The sequence below is a fragment of the Hippocampus zosterae genome, chromosome 13 (genome assembly GCF_025434085.1).
Source record: "Hippocampus zosterae strain Florida chromosome 13, ASM2543408v3, whole genome shotgun sequence".
In the NCBI taxonomy this organism is placed as follows: Eukaryota; Metazoa; Chordata; class Actinopteri; order Syngnathiformes; family Syngnathidae; genus Hippocampus; species Hippocampus zosterae.
This window is the reverse complement of record NC_067463.1, coordinates 4623601-4639243: the sequence shown is the minus strand read 5'-3', so window position 1 is coordinate 4639243 and position 15643 is coordinate 4623601. Positions and strand designations below refer to the sequence as shown.

Genomic DNA, 15643 nt, shown 5'->3' with positions numbered 1-15643 from the left:
TCGTCGCGGATTAAACACCCAGCTCAAGGATGAACTGGCGACCCGTGACCACAGCTCCGACCTGGAGGAGTTAATCGAGCTCTCCCTACTATTGGACAACCGCCTGAGAGAGAGAAACCGGGAGCGGCGAGGTGAACGGTTCCCGTCCCGGCGTGCCACGTACCGCGGGGAAGACCGTGAGACGCATCGAGCAGCAGGACCCAGAGATCACCCCCGATTCCGGAATGTTGCCACCGAAGAGGAGCCGATGCAGCTGGGTGGCGAAAGCTCTGGATCGGAGTGGAGAAGGCGCCGGTTCAACGATCGGGCTCGGTCTGACAGCGGTCAACAAGGACCTCATGCTGGTCCCAGCCGTCCGGAACCTCCACCATCCTCATTCACCGAGTTCTGTGAGTTACGACCCCGCGCAGAGCCTCTCGAGCGTCGGCGAGTCGACACCCGGCCGGGGCACCTCAAGAGACTGAAACTCGAAGGGGAGATCTATGGGGGGTCCCGGTCGCTACGGGTTAGGTCCCTGATAGACTCGGGGGCGGATGTTGTTTTATTGATACCGATCTCGCCTCTGACTTAGGTCGTTTTATCGAGGAGTTGGCCGAGAGGAAGCGGGTTCATGATCTCGATGGGCGCCTCCTGGCGGTTGTGACACAAAGAACAGAACCACTTAAACTCCAAGTATCCGGTAACTATGTCGAACATAGACGGTTTTATTTAATGCGGTCTCGAGCCGCTCCGGTTATACTCGGTTTGCCCTGGCTCAAGACTCACAACCCCGTTATTTCCTGGGAGCGCCCGGCGATAGAGAGTTGGAGCCGGTACTGTTACGAGCATTGTTTACGATCAGCCGTAGGGGAGCGCGAACGTGCCGGTAACGACTCCCCTGAAACTATCTGCCTTGACGGAGTGCCAAACTGCTATCATGACCTACGACAAGTATTCAGCAAGGATCATGCATGCTCGTTGCCCACGCACCGGCCATACGACTGCGCCATAGACCTGCAGGTGGGCGCTCCGTTGCTGAATTCACGGCTTTATCAGGTGTCTCAACCAGAACGAGAGGCACTGAAGGAGTATATAAATAGCTCGCTCACTGCAGGTCTAATTAGACCGTCGCGATCACCGTTAGGGGCGGGATTCTTCTTTGTGGAAAAGAAGGACCAGTCGCTACGACCGTGTGTAGATTATCGTGGATTGAATGACATCACGATAAAAAATAAGTATCCGTTGCCGTTGTTGGACTCCGCCTTCGCTCCTTTGCAATCAGCCACTATCTTTTCAAAATTAGATTTACGCAGTGCTTACCATGTGGTCCGCATTCGGGAAGGAGACAAATGGAAAACTGCTTTTAAGACCCCGCTGGGCCATTTTGAATATTTAGTCATGCCCTTCGGGCTGACTAATGCACCCGCCGTATTCCAAAGACTGATCAATGATGTTTTAAGGGACATGCTAAACATCTTCTGTTTCGTCTATCTTGACGATATTTTAATTTTCTCCCGGTCGTTACAAGAACACAAGCAACACGTCAGACTGGTTTTGCAGCGGTTACTAGAGAACAGGCTCTTCGTCAAGGCAGAGAAGTGTGAATTTCATTTACCCGTCATCTCTTTTCTGGGGTTTATTATTGAGCAGGGCAAGCTGAGAGCAGACAACAACAAGACGCAGGCGTTGACGAACTGGTCTACTCCATCCAACCGGAAGGACTTACAGCGTTTTTTGGGGTTTGCCAATTTCTATAGGCGATTCATTCGCGGCTACAGCCAAAAGGCACTCCCGTTGACCCGACTGACGTCCACGAAAGTCCCATTCAAATGGGACTCGGCTGCGGACTCGGCGTTTGCAAGCTTAAAAGCAGCATTCACTAATCCTCCAGTGTTGCAACATCCTAACCCTGACTTCCCGTTCGTCATAGAAGTGGACGCCTCGGATTCGGGGGTGGGGGCGGTGCTGTCCCAGCGTTCCCCGGTCCACCAGAAGCTGCACCCCTGCGCCTTTTTCTCTCGTCGACTCAGTGCAGCCGACTCGAACTATGACGTGGGCAATCGCGAACTGCTGGCTGTAATCGCCGCCTTGCAAGAATGGCGCCACTGGCTCGAGGGGGCTAAGGAGCCATTCACTGTCTACACAGACCACAAGAACCTGGAATATCTCCGCTCCGCCAAAAGACTCAACCCCCGTCAGGCCCGGTGGGCCCTATTATTGACCCGGTTCAACTTCGTCCTCACATACTCTCCAGGGTCCAAGAACACCATGCCCGACGCCCTTTCCCGTCTCCACGACCCCGCGGAAAGGGACCGGACGCCGGAGACCATTCTCCCAGCCCAGTGCATCGTGGGGGCGCTGAGGTGGGAGATCGAGCAGCGGATACAAGAAGCTCAGGATGGTATCCGAGTCCTGGCGGAATGTCCCGCGGGGAAGCTGTTTGTGCCCCCCCCCCCCCCCCCGCTGCGTTCGGAGGTGTTGCAGTGGGGGCACGGGTCCAAGGTGGCTTGTCATCCTGGGGTGAACCGGACTGTGCATCTCATCACTCAGCGGTTCTGGTGGCCGGAGCTCCGGAGGGATGTGGCGGACTACATCAACGCCTGCTCCTCCTGCGCCTGCGGAAAGACCTCACATCGGCCTCCGGGATTGCTCCAGCCTCTACCCATTCCTCCACGGCCCTGGTCCCATATCGCCCTGGACTTTGTCACGGGCCTTCCTCTATCCCGTGGGCGGTCCGTCCTCCTCACTATCGTGGACCGATTCTCTAAGGCTGCCCATTTTGTTCCTCTGTCCAAGTTGCCGTCTGCACTGGAGACCGCCGACCTCCTCGTCCAACACGTTTTCCGTCTCCATGGCATCCCGATGGACATCGTCTCGGACCGGGGTCCCCAGTTCGTGTCCCGCGTATGGAAGCGGTTCTGCCGATCCCTCGGGGCCACGGCCAGTCTGACCTCGGGATACCACCCCCAGTCCAATGGACAAGCCGAGCGTGCCAACCAGGATCTAGGGGCGGCCCTCCGCTGTGTATGTCTCCACAGTCCCTCCTCCTGGGTGGAGTATGCACACAACACCCTCGTCTCTTCAGCCACTGGTAGGTCCCCCTTCATGTCGGCCTACGGGTATCAACCACCGCTGTTCCCGTCCCAGGAGGGACAGGTGGAGGTCCCGTCTGTGCAGCATCACCTCAAACGAGCCCACCGCGTGTGGAAGGAGGCCCGAGCTGCACTGTCCCGCACGGCGACCCGGAACCGGGAGATCGCGGACCGTCGTCGGCGCCCGGCATCTACCAACGTGGTGGGGCAGGAGGTGTGGCTGGCAACGAAGGACCTTCGCCTGGCCGGCACATCCGCGAAACTGGGGCCCCGATTCACCGGACCGTTCGTGGTCGAGTCCATCGTCAGCCCCGTCACGGTCAAGCTCCGGCTGCCGGCCACCATGAAGGTTCACCCCATGTTCCACGTCTCCCTGCTCAAACCGGTGGCTTCCAGTCCCTTGGCTCCGTCTCCCACTCCGCCCCCTCCTCCGCGTGTCGTCAACGGTGACCTGGTGTACACGGTTCGGGCCATCCTGGACTCTCGGCGCAGGGGAAAAGGGTTCCAGTATCTGGTCGACTGGGAGGAATACAGGCCGGAGGATCGGCAATGGGTCACCCGCTCCTGGATCCTTGATCCGTCCTTTCTGAACGACTTCCACGCAGCTCATCCGTCCAAACCGGGTAGGCCGCCGGGAGGCGTCCGTTGAGGGGGGGTACTGTCACGATCTCAGTTGATGGAGTGAAAAGCTCCTCATATCAGTGAGAGAGAGAAACATTGGCTCGTTTCACATGGATGGAAAAATGTGGACACTCTCTAAATGTAACCTTAAACTTTGATTTTTGACTTGACCTTTTAAGTTTGTCCTTGATTTTTTTAAAATGAATAAATAGCAAGTGAAGTTATTTTTAAATCCTGTCACACACTTGACTGTGTAATTCACCGAAAAAACAAACTTTTACATGGTTCTGTATTTCAATTTGAACATGTCATTTCCCAATTTTAATTCAAAATCTTTGTGAGATTGTCATGTGCCGTGTTTGCCAGCAGGGGGCAGGCCCTGTTTGCCACCTGCACACCTGTCACCCATTAGGGACTAATTACAAATGTTTTATTTGGGCGCTCTGGCAGTCGACTCACTGCCGGAGTATTCAACGCCGTGCCAATTCTCTCGCTTATTCCCAATCCATTCATTGCCTTGAAGCCTTGTGGCTGTAATTGCGCGTCTTTATATTCGCTCGTATAAGATTATCTCGTTCACCTATAGAGTCTCCTGGCTATTTTTTCCGCTCGTGTTTTCTGTTGTTTCCTAAATTATTTCCTGGTCCTTATTGTTGACCAGTGCCTTTTGTTGTCCGCCCGGACAGGTATTTTGTGTTTGTATTAAACCTCCTTTGTTCTCTGACAAACCTTTTCCCTTGTCTGCTATTTCGGGGATCCACTCCTAGTTTTTTTGTTGTACACGAAGCGATTATTCTATCGCTTCGGGTACAACGTGACAGAGATATTCAGAAAAAAATCAAACAATTATAAATATAAAATCAATAAATAATTTTATTTAATGTTGGCATATATTGTGTAGATTATTTTGGCTTATTTTCAAAAATGATTAACGTAAAAATACGAAGTTTGAATTTAAAAACGTTAAATTTTTATTTATTATTCCTTGTTTATTGTACAGTACATAATGACTTTATTTTTAACTGTTTCCCTATGTCCCCTCCGTGAGTCGTCACCTTACCGTGGTGGAGGGGTTTGTGTGTCCCAATGATCCTAGAAGCTAAGTTGTCTGGGGCTTTATGCCCCTGGCAGGGTCACCCGTGGCAAACAGGTTCTAGGTGAGGGGCCAGACAAAGCACGGCTCAAAGACCCCAATGATGATTACGATAAATGGATCTCGGTTTCCCTTGCCCGGACGCGGGTCACCGGGGCCCCCCTCTGGAGCCAGGCCTGGAGGTGGGGCTCGTTGGCAAGCGCCTGGTGGCCGGGCCTACACCCATGGGCCCCGGCCGGGCACAGCCCGAAGAGGCAACGTGGGTCCCCCTTCCCATGGGCTCACCACCCATGAGAGGGGCCAAAGGGGTCGGGTGCAATGTGAGCTGGGCGGCAGCCAAAGGCGGGGACCCTGGCGGTCCGATCCTCGGCTGCAGAAGCTAGCTCTTGGGACATGGAATGTCACCTCTCTGGCAGGGAAGGAGCCCGAGCTGGTGTGTGAGGCAGAGAATTTCCGACTGGATATAGTCGGACTTGCCTCCACACACAGCCTGGGTTCTGGTACCAGTTCTCTCGAGAGGGGTTGGACTCTCTTCCACTCTGGAGTTGCTCACGGTGAGAGGCGCAGAGCAGGTGTGGGCATACTCATTGCCCCCCGGCTCAGTGCCTGTACATTGGGGTTCACACCGGTAGACGAGAGGGTTGCCTCCCTCCGCCTTCGGGTGGGTGGACGGGTCCTGACTGTTGTTTGTGCATATGCACCAAACAGCAGCTCAGCATACCCACCCTTTTTGGAGTCCCTGGAGGGTGTGCTGGAGAGTAGTCCTGCTGGGGACTCCCTTGTTCTGCTGGGGGACTTCAATGCTCACGTGGGCAATGACAGTGAGACCTGGAGGGGCGTGATTGGGAGGAACGCCCCCCCCCGATCAGAACCCGAGTGGTGTTTTGTTATTGGACTTCTGTGCTCGTCACGGATTGTCCATAACGAACACCTTGTTCAAACATAAGAGTGTCCATATGTGCACTTGGCACCAGGACACCCTAGGCCGCAGTTCGATGATCGACTTTGTAGTTGTATCATCGGATTTGCGGCCGCATGTTCTGGACACTCGGGTGAAGAGAGGGGCGGAGCTGTCAACTGATCACCACCTGGTGGTGAGTAGGCTCCGATGGTGGGGGAAGATGCCGGTCCGTCCTGGCAGACCCAAACGTATTGTGAGGGTTTGTTGGGAGCGTCTGGCGGAATCCCCTGTCAGAAGGAGTTTCAACTCCCACCTCCGACAGAGCTTTTCCCATGTTCCGGGGGAGGCGGGGGACATTGAGCCCGAGTGGACCATGTTCCGTGCCTCTATTGTTGAGGCGGCCAATCTGAGTTGTGGCCGTAAGGTGGTTGGTGCCTGTCGTGGCGGCAACCCCCGTACTCGCTGGTGGACACCAGCAGTAAGGCATGCCGTCAAGCTGAAGAAGGAGTCCTATCGAGCCTTTATGGCCTGTGGGACCCCAGAGGCAGCTGACGGGTATCGATTGGCCAAGCGGGCCGCGGCTTCGGTGGTCGCCGAGGCAAAAACCCGAGCGTGGGAAGAGTTCGGTGAGACCATGGAAGCCGACTTCCGGACGGCTTAGAGGAAATTCTGGTCCACCATCCGACGTCTCAGGAGGGGGAAGCAGTGCACCACTAACACTGTGTACAGTGGGGATGGGGCGCTGCTGACTTCGACTCGGGACGTTGTGAACCGGTGGGCAGAGTACTTCAAAGACCTCCTCAACTCCACCAACACGCCTTCCTTGGAGGAAGCAGAGCCTTGGGACTCTGAGGTGGGCTCTCCTATCTCTGTGGTTGAAGTCACCGATGTGGTTAAAAAGCTCCTCGGTGGCAAGGCCCCAGGGGTGGATGAGATCCGCCCGGAGTTCCTCAAGGCTCTGGATGTTGTGGGGCTGTCCTGGTTGACACGCCTCTGCAACATCGCATGGACAACAGGGAGAGTGCCTCTGGATTGGCAGACCGGGGTGGTAGTCCCTCTTTTTAAAAAGGGGAACCGGAGGGTGTGTTCCAACTACAGAGGATCACACTCCTCAGCCTCCCTGGTAAGGTCTATTCAGGGATGCTGGAGAGGAGGGTCCGTCAGGAAGTCGAGCCTCAGATTGAGGAGGAGCAGTGTGGTTTTCGTCCCGGCCGTGGAACAGTGGACCAGCTCTACACCCTTAGCAGGGTCCTTGAGGGTATGTGGGAATTCGCCCAACCAGTCTACATGTGTTTTGTGGACTTGGAGAAGGCGTTTGACCGTGTCCCTCGGGGAGTTCTGTGGGGGGTGCTTCGTGGGTATGGGATACCGAACCCCCTGATACGGGCTGTTCGGTCACTATACCACCGATGTCAGAGTTTGGTTCGCATTGCCGGCAGTAAGTCGGAATCGTTTCCAGTGGAGGTAGGACTCCGCCAAGGCTGCCCTTTGTCGCCGATTCTGTTCATAACCTTTATGGACAGAATTTCTAGGCGCAGCCGAAGCGTTGAGGGGGTCCGTTTTGGGGGCCTCAGTATTACATCCCTGCTTTTTGCAGATGATGTGGTGCTGTTGGCTCCTTCAAACGGGGCTCTCCAACTCTCACTGGAGCGTTTCGCAGCCGAGTGTGAAGCGGTTGGGATGAAAATCAGCACCTCCAAATCTGAAACCGTGGTCCTCAGTCAGAAAAGGGTGGAGTGCCCCCTCCGGGTCGGAGGGGAGATCTTGCCCCAAGTGGAGGAGTTTAAGTATCTTGGGGTCTTGTTCACGAGTGAGGGCAGGAGGGAGCGAGAGATCGACAGGCGGATCGGTGCAGCGTCTGCTGTGATGCGGACGTTGTATCGGTCTGTCGTGGTAAAGAAGGAGCTGAGCCAAAGGGCAAAGCTCTCAATTTACCGGTCGATCTACGTCCCAACCCTCACCTATGGTCACGAGCTATGGGTCGTGACCGAAAGAACGAGATCCCGGATACAAGCGGCTGAAATGAGTTTTCTCCGCAGGGTGTCCGGGCTCTCCCTTAGAGATAAGGTGAGAATCTCAGTCATCCGGGAGGGACTCAGAGTCGAGCCGCTTCTCCTCCACATCGAGAGGAGCCAGATGAGGTGGCTTGGGCATCTGATTCGGATGCCTCCTGAGCGCCTCCCCGGTGAGGTGTTCCGGTCATGTCCCACAGGGAGAAGAACCCGAGGAAGACCCAGGACACGCTGGAGAGACTATGTCACCCAGCTTGCCTGGGAACGACTCGGGATCCCCCGGGGAGAGCTGGAAGAAGTAGCTAGGGAGAGGGAAGTCTGGGCTTCCCTGCTAAAGCTGTTGCCCCCGCGACCCGGCCCCGGATAAGCGGTAGATGATGATGGATGGATGGATGGGTAATCGTTTTGAATTTTAAAACATTTCTTACTTTTTAAAAATTATTTTCTGTTAAAAAAATTATGTTTCATTTTTTCCTAAGCTGTTTCTTAAAAGACATCAGGTAATAGATCGGCAAATGATTTTAAAAAAAGATTTTCCAACATAATTTTTTTTCGTTTTTTTTACTTAAACATAATTTCCGAACAATACAAAACAAGCCATTTTAAAACCTTCAACAGATGAGCCACTTGATCAGAGAATATCCCAGAAAGAAGATGGAGAATTCCCCCCCAAAACCAAAAAAAACCCTAAAAGTAGAAAAGCAGTAAACGTATTTCCTTACGTTTGGCTGCACCATGTGCGGTTTAAGGGGGGGGGGGGGGGGTTGTGACTGTGGTAGGTTGCTGCGTAATTGAACTCGGGTTTGAACTGATAACCTCCCAGTAACCTGCGCACATGCTCAAAAACTGACTCCGACCTCAGTGAGGAGTCCACCTTCAACCCCCCCCCCCTGCCCCCCCTCCGTCACATACTAACACACACACACACACACACACACACACACACTTTACCCCACGTCCCCCACTCCCTCTGTCCTTCGGTCCTAATGAGAACCTTACCTCCTGGAGGAGGTATTAAAGCGCATTATGCATAAGCCTGTCGAGCGTCAGTGGATACACGGTGAATAATAATCGTAACAATAACGGCAAGGGCTGACCATAAATCATGAAAGGTGTTGACGTCAGACTAGAGAGGAAGCGAGAAGTGGTGATGGGGGGAAGCCCAGCGGTAGCAAATCTGGCACATTGTTCAGATGTCGCGTCAAAGCTTCCATCAAATCCTTTTCCGATGAGACCCCAAAGCCGCGGTATGAAAATTCTGAGTGTAAGACGATCTCGCCGCGGGGGCGGTGTCACCTGGGGCTTGACATGCGACCACAAAGTTAGAAAAACCTGAGAAGGTCCGAGAAGGAAAAGGAATCACGCCGAGACGAGCCTTCAGACCAATCATCCCGATAAACGCCATCACGAGACCACCTTGGAGTCCACAAGTAGGAAGGAAAATCGCTTTCCGTTGGCCTCATAGGGATATGGGGGCAGGGCGGCGTTGATTCATCTAAAAGCATCCCTTTGCAGAATTTTTGGAGCTATACACTCCCATTATATATAATATTTTGGAATACTTGAGAATACTGGCGCCACTGCATGGCCCGCAAATTGCGAAAATTCGCATATACTGTCATTGACGCTCATTGAAATGCATTGGAGGGAAAAAATAATGTGTTCAAAGTAAAGATACATACAATTGCACCTTGTGTATTCAAAACAACATATATTTGCTTTATTAACTCTTTAAGCATCGTAAACGAGGAGAGCCGTTGATGTCAATCGCCGTCAACTACGTTTTTCTTTGGGAGTGGTCGGAGAAAAATCTTGGCCAACTGTGGTTTGAAAGTTAGGAAATAAAAACATTAACTCAATGGTAGCTTTGTATCTCTTGGGTGGCATCACCATGTGTCAAACCGATATGTACATTCCAAAAACAATGGGGGGTGGGGGGGGATTAAGTCGTGACCGTTAGAAGCAGTTTGTAATTAATTAATCAACGTGTTTGTCTCGTTAAATCTACTACAGTACAACAAAAATGACGGAAAAAAAGAAAAGAAGACAGATTATTTAAATTTAGAAGTAGCCGTGATGATGTAATGCTGGGATACACAGGGATACACATCCAGAGCACACATGCACGAACACACACTACTAAATACTACTACTGCCAAATAGTCTGCAAATTGTTTTCATCGCCAATACATTATTTTGCCATAAACACATTTTCCGTGTCGATATTGTGTTGAAGAGAAGGACTGTTCATATGTTTGAGACATCATTAGTGTAAAAACTATTAGCCTTAGTACTTGTGTCTAAAATAGATCTTTTCACAAAAAGATTGTTTTCTGCAGTTTTCAGTTTTATTGCTGATTGCTAAAAATTTGAACAGGGCACAAACTAACTTTTTTGTGTGATGATAAATAAATCAATCTATACATTCATAGGATAGATGCTAATAGCCATACAGCATAGCAGCTAGCTAACTAATGAGGCAACTATAAAAGTAATGAAGGAGTGAGCTAATCAGCATGCTCACTAACTAATGACCGAACAAACTATCAAGCCAACCAAAGAACAGGGAAAGTGTGAGTCCGGCACACTTTCACAGAGAGAAGTATGGGTGTTTAACTCTTTCGCCTGGATAAGTTGAAACACCCACAAACTAAAGGCTGTGACAAAAAATGTGGCTGTTGAACCCTTCCAGTGGCAAAACTGCTACAGCAGCGATAGCCATCCCACCATGGAATCACAAGCCAAGCTTAGTGGAAACTTTGCCCAGTCGCCATTTCCCAGGGGTCTCCAACGCAGCAACTCCCCCCTGTACCCCTCCCCCCCACTTGCCGCGTTTGCGCGGTGTTGAGGCCCAAACATCTCGTGCCAGTGCGCCAGGCAGCCTTGGGTGGCTGGACTTAGTCACGCCGTGTGTACACTTCAGTCAAACACGACCCGAGGACACTCCGGGGTGGTAAGGGGGAAGGATCGAAAGGTGAAGCCGGTGTGGTCCAGCACGTCGAGTGGCTGATTTAGTGACTGTTGACATCGGGCAGGCAGCCCGGGCTGACTCAGCGCGCATGATGGTGCGTTTAAATGTCCTGCTGTATTCCGGACTGTTCACACAGCTGGGGGAAAAGGGGGCTACTGGATCTCATTTTGCGTCACCGCAACTCCCCGAAGCGTTCATAAACAGATGGTCCGGGCTCATTAAAGGCTATTAATGGCACTGGATGCCTCCAGGCGGAGACAATTGCCAAACGTTAAAACCAAGGTGCGAGAGTCATCCAACGCTGGTGTGTGCTGCTGAGAACCGAGCTGTGGGACGGCCAATGTATGATGTCATGCCGGCTGGCTTGCGGAAAAGGCTAGAATGCGTTTAGTATCAAACTCTGGATGAGGCCACGCTTAAATGCCGTAACTGTTGTGCAATTGGGCTGGAGGGTTAATCTTAAATGAATCATGATTTTTGATTTGGCCTTCTGTCAGCCTTCAATGAAAAGTGTGTGCCAATTTAATTATTTATTTGCATTTATATTTTGTATTGATATTATTTTAATACCGTATATGATTCCTTTATTTGTTACTAATTTTCTTGTGTTCTTATATAAGTTATATTTAAAGTTAATATTGGGTCGTTTCATAAATACTAACCATTGAAGTTAGTGAATAATCCTGTTCTCAGTTGACATTCTTTACACCATCTAACAAGAGGGCGAGCTGACTAAACCGAGGTTTGACGGTTTCCACTTGCGGTTTTTGTGAAAGCACAAATGGTTGCTCTGTCATTAGTCTGAGTTATGAGGCAAACAATGGAAGAAGACAAGGATCACGACATGACTCAGTCTGGGGCCGCTCCGACCTTGTGGTCTTGGCGATGAGCTAAACAGCAACCTCTGGGATTGCCCTCACAGAAATACAGGAGAACTTCCGCACTGACCCAGCAGAAATAAGGCAGGGAATTAAACTCGGCTTGAAACTGTTGGGAAAGTTTTACAGTTTATCCAAATGCTCTTCGCTGCTGCTTATGAGGAGGCAACGTGACTCAGATGATGCTAAGCTAATGTCAATGCTTTCCATGACCTTTGATGGGTCAGTCACCTCAGCCAACATGGCCCCCATGATGATGATAATGATGATGACGATGATGATTCTGCACCAAGGCCACGAGACGTTGCTTGGGAGCCATGCGCACGGCTAGCTCACATGTACAGTATGTTGTGGCTTCCTAGCTTTTGCAAGGTAACAAGTGTTCTCCTTTTTTGATTGTTATATGAAAAAATATAGTACACGGTTCAGCTATCTATCCATCTAGCCATCTGTCTGTCTGTCTGTTAGCTGGCTAGCTGGCCAGCTAACCATCTAGCTAACTGTCTGGCCATAAATCAATCCATCTGTATTTTAATACGGATTAGGACTTGATTGAATGACTCGACCAACTTTTTAGTTTCATAGACATTGCATTCAATGTCTATAAAACTTTGTCATTTTTGTGTACTGTGGCTAGCTAACATAACAGCAACATCAAAACAAACATCCCCCATCCTTCACACTTTGGCACTTGGCACAAGTAACCGCGTTTGCTATTGGGTGGAGAGGGAATGCAGAAAGGAAGCTTTGGAATTCTTTTACGTGTTGCCGATGTAGCAATTGCAATAAAATTGCAAGACAACAAGCAGGAATGAGACTGCTTTGGAAATTGAGAGTTTTGCAAGACAAGACACACGCTCAGTGTGTGTGTGTGTGCGTGTGTGTGTGTGTGCGTGCGTGTGTGTGTGTGCGTGTGTGTGTGTGTGTGTGTGTGTGTGTGAGCGCAATGATCTATCTCTCAGCAGATGTGCTCCCCTCTGCTCCACATCTGCATCCCACATGTTTTTTCATCGTGCACTCCTAAACTGAAACTACAAACCCTCTGCGAGCTCGACAACAGAGTTAACCTAAATGGTGGTGTGCGCAACCCCCACCGGGGTGGCACCACATGAAAAGTGCCCAGGCGTGACCTGGTTTAATAATAATAGATATTTATAATAATTTTTGTTATGTTTTTAAGAGTGGCATGCGTACAGAAAAGGGGGGGGGGGTATGCCAGCTTTGTTGAGATGTTGACTGTGGTGCGAGGTTTAAATAAAAAAGTGTGTGAATAGATGCATGAGGCTGAAACAGACTAGCTACTGTACACTCTTAAAACTAAGTAAAAACTAACCCAGAGCTGGGTTCAAAAGGGTCCTGTGTTATTTATTCCCAGCACAATGGATTGAGGATCTGACCAAGCACGTTGGTTCAAGATATCAACCATTAATCTGTAAAGCGGATGATTTAAGGTTACCACTCTCTTAAAACTGCTCGATCAAACACAACCCCATTTGGATCAAAAATGTATTGACTCGCTACTTGGGTCAACCTGACCCAATTTTCTGGGTTGTTTTGGACAAAACAATCCAATTTTTGTACAAAAATTCAAAAGTAATAAACACAATTTGGGGTAAAATTAACAAACCTGTTTAAAATCCACAGCTACCCAGCGAGTGAGTTAGGAAAAGAACCCATCATTTTTTTTTAGTGTGGAATGAAGACGGTGGAGATATTCTTCTTTAGTTCTTGAAGGGCTGCGTAAAGGAGAGGGTGGGTGCCAACTGCATTGGAATTTTAACAGGGCGGCAGGGCATGAATATATAATACATAATCTAATCTATTTAATATATAGATATGTAATATATATATATTTTTTGTAACACACAAGATTGCATTACATTGAACTGAGGTGCTATAAGTGTGGGATGTTTTAAATGGTGCAGCAACTACTTCAGGAAGTTCAAGCTGGTGCGCGACTTGACAATGGTACAAGAAGAGCTGAATTATACTCGCAAATATAAATATTGGCAAATGTAAAGCATGTAGGGGTTGTGGGGGGGTTCCCCTTAGTTGAAAAGTTTTTGTGCTGGTGCACAAAGGAAAGTGGGTGCACCGGCTGTGTTAAGATGCTGAAGGTGGTTACGGCTCTCAAAATTAATGTGAAAAGTTTCATTATACGGAAACAAGCTGTCTAATATTCAGGATTAACATGATAGGAATGTTTTATGTTTTGTTTCTTTAGGGGGCGCACAAGGGAAAGGGGGTGCGCCGTCTTTATGGGGGATGTTTTAAGTGGTCTGCGGCTTCACAAAAGCATTGGTGCAAGTATTTTTCGCTTGTTGCGATGGTTGCTTTTGTCTTGTTCTTAACATGGTGCGCAAAAGAGAGGATGTGCACCAACTATGTTACGATGCTAAAGGGGTGCGTAGCATTAAAAAAACATACGGGCAGAGCTGAACTGCACTGACTAAGGCTTTGCGATGGTAAACAATGCAGAAGCCTGGGATGTTTTTGTTTTTGATGGCATGAGCAAAGGGGTAGGGGTGCACTGATTACGCCGGGATGATGCGGGGGGGATTGTGGCTTAAAAACAACTACATGAATAGCTACATTGCCTGAAACAAGCTCGGTAATGGAAATAATGCAGAGGGTGGGAATGTTTCCCCCCAGATTTGTTGGTATTTGTATTCTTTTTGTAGGTGTGTACAAAGGAGGGGGAATGCAGAAGGTCGGGGTACCATGGGGGTGCATCTTCCTCATTTCCATAATTGCCCACAATCAAACCAGACCCCCCTCCTAGAAGTGGAGACCCCCAAGTAAGAACAGGTGCCAATTCACAAAGAACAAAAAATTGGAGGCCTTGTTTCCCGTAATCGCCATGGTCATCACCTCTTGGATGACTGTGACTCCTCAGGGCGACTGAAAGGGGATTTGTCCCACATTGAGGGTGGTATCAAGATAAACAAAGGCACATAAGATGAAACCAGACAAATGCCAAGCAGTGGAGTCACTTGGTCAAAGTGATCGGTGCACTTTTTTTCTTGGATCTTCTGCACTTGCCAAGGTGAATCCGCACGTTTGTGGACTTGGCTCTGTAAAGCCTGGCACACACCAAGTGATGCGGTTGAATCTGACTGAACTTATATATTTATATATACAGTCAAACCTCGTTTTTCGTCCATAATCTGTTCCCCAATGCTGTTCGATAACAGAATCGTTCGAAAACCGAAACCTCGCTCTTTTTAAAATAAAAATGTTTATTGAACACGTCTGCTCACAATGGAAAGCAACACAAGGAAGCGTCACTTCCTCGTCTACCCTAGGAAGCGTCACTTCCCTGTGTAAGGAAGGCGAGAGGAGTCAAATGGTGCATTCAAGTGTGCTCAGTTTGTCCGAGAACCGAAATTTCTTTGTCATCCGAGGCATAAAAAAAAAAATCGAAATTTTTGGTCGAAAACTGAATTGGTCGAGAAGCAAGACGTTTCAAAAGCGAGGTTTGACTGTATACACACACTCACAAACACAAACAATATTTTGTTCCCAATTACTGGTTTACTTATTTAACCGTACCAGAGTGGATCGTTGGCTCGGGTGATAGAGTGGTCATCTCCCAAGCCGAAGGTGACCCTTGTGACCTGGTCTGAGTGCGCTTGAACAAGATACTGAACTAAAGTCTTAAAGAGCTTTACATGCATGCAAAAAATCATGTGTGAGTGTGTGTGTGTGTGTGGGGGGGGGGGGGGGGGGCGATGAGAAACCTTGAAATGGGGCCGCAGATGGGTGAATCCCCCTTCCAGGATGACCGGGCTACAATGGATGCCAAGAGGGCAACATTTTGACCCAATGGTGTGGTATGCAATGTTAGTTAGACTGATATAAAACTCCTCTTGACAAGATGAAACACTGCAGTAGGTAAATGAGGAATTGCTGCGAAAGCCCTGCGAGTACCTTGAAGGTAGAAAAGTGCTAAACAAGTGAAAGCCCAAAGATTATTTTAAAAAGAAGACAACCATCCGTGAATCATGTCGCACCACCTGTATCGAGATATGTATCAATTCGTCTTTTATGAGAGGGGAATTTTTGGGTAATAAACCGATGCCGTTCATCAGTGGGC

The 15643-nt window shown here is 49.6% G+C and overlaps 1 protein-coding gene across 1 annotated transcript in view; it reads left to right on the top strand.

The window, feature by feature from the left end:
* The window catches only part of hhip (hedgehog interacting protein), a 134359-nt gene that overhangs the window by 76385 nt on the left and 42331 nt on the right, over window positions 1–15643 (top strand). The gene's annotated exons all lie outside the window — the stretch shown is intronic.